The following is a 6,187-nucleotide window of genomic DNA, read 5'->3' as shown; positions in this document are numbered from 1 at the left end:
AAACGATTCAAAATTAAAAAATAGCTAAAATGATATGATATAGGCATCATGATGAGTATAGTGAACTCGTCATGACGAACATGAAACATGAAATTGGACGAATGAAAACAGATAATTAAAATGTAAACACGTGCACGGACGTGCTCTACCCTAGGTACTTAAACCCGGGCGTCTTCACAGATGCTTTGGCGTGCCGGTCTGGCTGGACACAGACCGGCAGTGATGTTGATGACGGCGAGGATGGCTCTGATGACATCTCGTCGATGTCGTTTGGGTGCGCTCCATCGTGTAGGTCCAGTGATCACAGGTGGCAGAAGCTGGCAGCGCGCGGCCAGTGTCTAACAATGGTGGCATGATGTCAGTCTTCTCCAAGCATTAGCGGGCTAGTATGATTGAAAGTGCAAGGGGCAGCGATGCAACGCCCCCAACAGCGGCAATGGTGTCATACAATCTGCGTGAACTAGAAGGGCGCAGATGGCAAAGGGCATTGGCAGGGGTGGCTTTTGGTGGACAATCATCCTCTTTCCCGCACCATTTACAAAGTCAGGGCTCTGTGGCAGGCGATGATCTCCAGTGTTGGGCGACGGGGTTTTGAGTAGCAGGGCAGCCGGACACAACGGGCAGGTGGGAGGGGACGATGGCAGTTGACCTTCCTTGATGGGAGTTGATGGAAGTCGGTCCTTCCCGATGGCACGAATGAGAAGGGTTCAAACAACAAGGTGACATGCAATACTGGCGATGCACAATGCACGATGGTAGTGGCGGGGTATTTGACAGCGAGAGCGGCCCCGAGTGGAGGCGACGCAAATGATGGCAACTACTTTCAACAATCAGGGCGACGATTGTGGCAGCGGCCTTAGTGGCTTTAGGGTTTTCCCAATATAAGGGGCCAGAACGTTAAAAAAATGATCAAATTGGAAAATGATAATAAAATTAAAAAATAAATATTACTTTTTCTTTTATTAGTTTTTCTCTAACAAGTGAGGGGTAACCCCCTGCATAGGGGTACTAATGGGCCTGTAGAAGAGAGATGGCCATTCACTTTATGTGCCCTCTAGAAGAGAGAGGCCCACTCTTGAGTCCACATACCCAAATGCAAACACACAAACACATATGCCAAACACGGATGGCTTGCAACAGCCAGAGTCCCTAGAGACATCTTCGGAGATGCCGTCATTGTCATTAGTGCCTCCGCAAGTTCAAGTTCAACCCAACCAGCACACCAAGGTGACCGTGAACGCGCCCAGGTTCAAATACCCCGGGTGAAAGTACATTCGTGATCGTTCAGTGTTTTAGTATCATTCCATTTGTGTGTTTGTCGGTCGTTTTGTTTGTTATGTCATCGTCTATTTTGTGTCTTTCTTTGCTTCTTTTATTCTGCCGGTCGTCTGTCGTTTCAACTATTGTTTGTGAGTGTATTTTATTTTGTAAAGGGGTCCTTAGTTATTTGGACCCCCCCTACCCCTTTTATGTTTTCTTTTCTTTTATTTGGTTGTAATAGGGGCTCCTTATATAAGAGCCCCTTAATGGACCCTTCCCCGGCCCCCTTAATGTACCCCCTTAGGGCCCATCTCAATTTACATTTATAAAGGAAGGGATGGCACCCTAAGAAGGACGTACCTGTGTTTTTATCATATTGAATTGTTGGTTTAGTGCTCAGGTCTCACCAAAGAGGAAAAGGGGAAGGAGGAGTGGGAGAGAAGGGGAGAGGGGCCAATGCTCAAGAGGAAGAAGACGCCGGTGAAGGCTGTAGGGAAGCTATCTTTGCCATCTGCCCCCCCCCCCTTCTCGTCGGGTTTGACCACCGTCGATCGCCCGAAGGTTACACCGGTCCATCGGCCAAAGAGGCTCACCATTACTCGATCAAGAAGACCACGTCGCCCGAGGTTTCTCTGTCAACATCGCCTGCTCAAAAGACGTCACCCTCCGTTGGCTCGAGCCAGAACTGTCTCAGCGTCATCCGACCTCACACGCGATGCCCACCAGAAAGCAAGATCTCCGCAACTCTTTGGTTTCAGCAAAGTGTACCGCAGTCAAGCTTGATCGCTAGTGTGAGGGGACAACCAGTTCCTCCCCCACGACTAGCCTCAAGGGAGGTGGGCCCCGACGAGTTATTTGACGTCTCGGACCTCCCCCTATCACTGGTTAGCGTGATCTCACCATCCCGTCTCGACAGCAAATGGCATCCTCTCTGTATCTATTGACGGTGCTCATGCCACCGGAGGTGCACTCTGACTCCATTCAGCTGGTCACATGACCCAGACACGCTCCTTTTACCATCAGGGAATTGCCCCATGATAGAAGGGCGCTGCTCCAATTCCAGGTGCATTGGTGTCGTGCGATCCCTGATCAGCTAGGTGCCACGTTCAACGGCAGGTCGCAGCACCGTCCGACTAGAGCCATCATAGCCGACCACCTACTGGTTATTGCCTACGTCAAATTCCTGTTTGCGCCGCCTTGTCCTCAATTGCGCCCTCTGAGTCGCTTGACGTTAGACAAGCTATGCAGGGTCCCCTCTCCAGCTCATCTCTGCCTGCGATTCCGCACCGACCGCTACATCAACAACTAACGTGTCGCCAAGCTGTTCACTAACGAGGTATGTCATCCTCCCACCCGCCAATTACATTATCTTTTGCAATATATTTTTCGGTTCCCTCCACCATGCTCGGGCTAGAGATAGGTGAGAGAGGATTGAGAGAAAAACTACAATTTTGTGTGTCGTATTGATACAGGTCGAGCCCGTCTGTTCCGAGAGAGCCCCTACGGATTTATTCTGTTCAAGGTAGTAGACGCCGTCGTCCCTCCGACGAGGGTCAGGAGCCATCGTTACTGTCACCCAATTTCCCATGGAGCTCGAAGTTTGGCAACCTCCTCGAGCCGGGGCCTACTTAGTACGTCCACGTAGGGCACGCATATTTTAGTAGTTACATAACCTTTAGGGTTTATTTGTTGGACGACGTCGTTGAAGATGCCCGATGTCACTATCTAGGTAACCGAGCATCGTCTCAGTACTGACCGGACAACGTCCTAGACGACCTTCGACATCAAACACGTAGGCCCAAAAAATGAGAAGAAGTTCCAAAAATACAAATGAAGAAAACCTCAACCTCTGTGAACCCGTTGATAAGACCAAATTCTTAAAGGTCGGGTCTTTCGCCTAAGCCCTGGCTCCTCGAGTTGGTTGAGATCCAGTATTAGGAGCTAGGTGGTCCCCATTTTTTTCCTCTGAAGTTCCAAGATCTGTTCATCTGCAAATTCATCAGGGATTAGTGTGGATCCCACAATAGATAATCTAGAAAGATGATCCGCTACAACATTGTCCACTCCTCTCCTATCTCTGATCTCTATATCAAATTCTTAAAAGATTAAGATCCACCTAATGAGTCTTAATTTTTTTTCCCTTTTTGTAAGCAAAAATTTTAAAGCAGCATGATCAGAAAAAATTACTCCTTTACTATCTAATAGATAATAATAATAAAATTTCTAAAGCAAAAACTATAACTAAAAATTCCATTTCAATTTTAGACTAATGAACCTGAGCTTCATTTATGGTTTTGCTGGCATTGTAGATGGCCACTAGCTTCTTATCTTTACTTTGACCTAAAACAACTCCCACTAGAAATTCAGAAGCATCAAACATCACTTCAAAAAGGAGACATCAATTAGGAGCCTGAAAAATAGGAGCTTGAATTAATGTCTCATTAATCTTCATGAAAAACACTTCAGCATCATGATCCAAAATAAAATCCGTGTCTTTAGAAAGTAAATGGGTCAAAGATTTGGAGATTCATGCAAAGTCATTGATGAATCTCCTGTAGAAGCTGGCTTGGCCAAGGAAACCCCTAAGTTGTTTTAGGATGATGGTCAAGGAAAGATTCGTGATGACTTCCCCTTTTGCCATGGCCACCTCAAGCCCACCTTTGCTTATTTGGTGCCCCAGAGCTGTCCTTTTTTCCACCATGAAGTGGGATTCCTCCCACCTGAACACCAGATTGTTCTCGATATATCATTGCAAAACTTTCACCAAGTTGAAATGTCATCAAAAGAATATCCAAAAATTGAAAAGTCATTGATAAAATGAATTTTTGGGTGATTAAGATGCCTTAATTACTGTCATTGTACAATTCAGATTATCCAATCCAATTTATAAATTTACCCCAATACTTATATGTATAGTGTGAATATCGGGGATCATCCAAGAGAGGCTTAGTAGGTAAATAAGATGTTCAATCTGATTGGTAGATTTTAAACTGAATTTGGGAGAGGAATATAGAGGAGATAATAGGATGAGTGATTCCTATCTGGATTTATTGATCTTGTCAAGAAGATCAAGAGCCTCAGGATAGGAGGAAAGAAATGAGGATAGTATTTGTGAGATTTCTATTTAGGCTTCTTGATCTTGAAATCAAGATCAAGAAATCAGAAATAGAGTAGGGAATAAGATAATGTACGTGGGAATGATAATCTATACAGGAAATGATTCAATTTTCTCAAGAGTTTTTAGGAGCTGTCTAATTTTTAAACTAAAAGGAAATGAAATCTATCTAAATTTTAGTTAATTTTTTTTTCATAGCTCAATAATCATCTCAAGTAAAATCAGATTCAATTCCTAGAGAGGGCCAAAACATTTCGCCCAAGCCAAGGGGATTTAGAAGAGTACAATCTAGAAATCAAGACCAGAAAATGTAATAAAATAAACTCAGAACCTTGTTTGATCCAAGAACTTCCTCCTCTGTCTGCTCAGCTATGGATGGAAGACTCCAGAATGGGCATAGAGAAAAGAAAAAAAGGGTTCAAGTACCTTGGGTGAAAGGGTAAAGTCACTTCCCCTTTTGCCCTTGGTTGTCCCTTCATTACAAGAGTTCTAGAGATTTTCTGGTAATTTCCACCATGGGATTGAAAGTAGATTAAGTGAACAACCCACAATCAAAATTTGAGCGTGATCCAATGGTGGAGTTGCGAGATATGAGGGTTCGAAGTGGGCTGTCTCCCCATTTTACCGTTTTCTCTCTCCTCCGCCTCCTCGTGTTCTGTGCTCGTTTTGGTTCTTATTTCTCCAAATGTTTCCCTCCAAAATCATCCAATCTCCTGCTGAAACCTATCATCTAAAATATTTAGTCCCAAATAAGCCTTTTGACAAATATATAAATATATTCTGATAACAAAAAGTCCTGGAAGAATACCCAAAGAAAATCAGAAAATCATATACTCACCAAATTAACTTCATTTTGATTTAGTGCTCAATAAGTGGTTCTAATGCAGATAAATGATAATTCCATATGAGAATGTGCATTTAGATCACTTTGATACCCCCAGATAACACATATTTATATCCTTTTACAACTGAATTTGTGTGTTATTAGTCATCCATGAATATTTCTAAAAAATCACCCACTAAATCAGAATACATAGTTTTCATGCACCTTTGAAAGGTCACAAGGGCGTTGAATTGACCAAATGGCATTCTTTTAAATGCAAACATATCGACTGGACAAGTGAACCTGGTTTTCTCTTGATCATGTTCATGTATTTAAATTTGATTATAACCAGAATACCCATCATATTTTTTTGTCCAGCTATTCTCTCCAAGAATTGTATTTAATAGAGATGATACTGAAAAAATTAGGTATAGGTTTAGATTTTTTCTGTAATTTATACCCACACCAATACTCTCATTCGTGGATGATGAAACAGCAAGCTACCTGATAACATGCAAATTATTGTAGAAATAGCATGCATAATCATAAATATCTGCATCTAAAGGTCAATATTTGAAAAGTTACCATGATTTAAACTGATTAAAATTGCATTTATTGTAAATTTATGATTTTTTAAGATTTCATGGTATTTTTACAGATTTTTGAAACTTTAGATTCATGAAGAAATTAATTTTCCAGGGCAAGACTACTTATTTAGAATTACTAATGGTAGACAGAAACCATAGAGAGGCTAGTGTAAGACTTGCATAAGACTACCATAAAAGTTTTTCCCATCTAGGTATTTATACTAATAAATTATGGAAGTATTACACTAAAGAGCACGAATCATTTATCCTCCGTGTCTCCAAAAAAAGTTTCTGTGATTGATGTATCCAAAATCGTGCTTGTAATTTAATATTTTCAAGGGTTTATGAAGTTTATATAATGGAATTAACATTCATATTTCATGTTAAATTCCAGTTTATGCA

Source organism: Wolffia australiana, chromosome 5 (genome assembly GCF_029677425.1).
Source record: "Wolffia australiana isolate 7733 chromosome 5, ASM2967742v1".
Classification (NCBI taxonomy): Eukaryota; Viridiplantae; Streptophyta; class Magnoliopsida; order Alismatales; family Araceae; genus Wolffia; species Wolffia australiana.
This window is presented reverse-complemented; position numbering follows the sequence as displayed.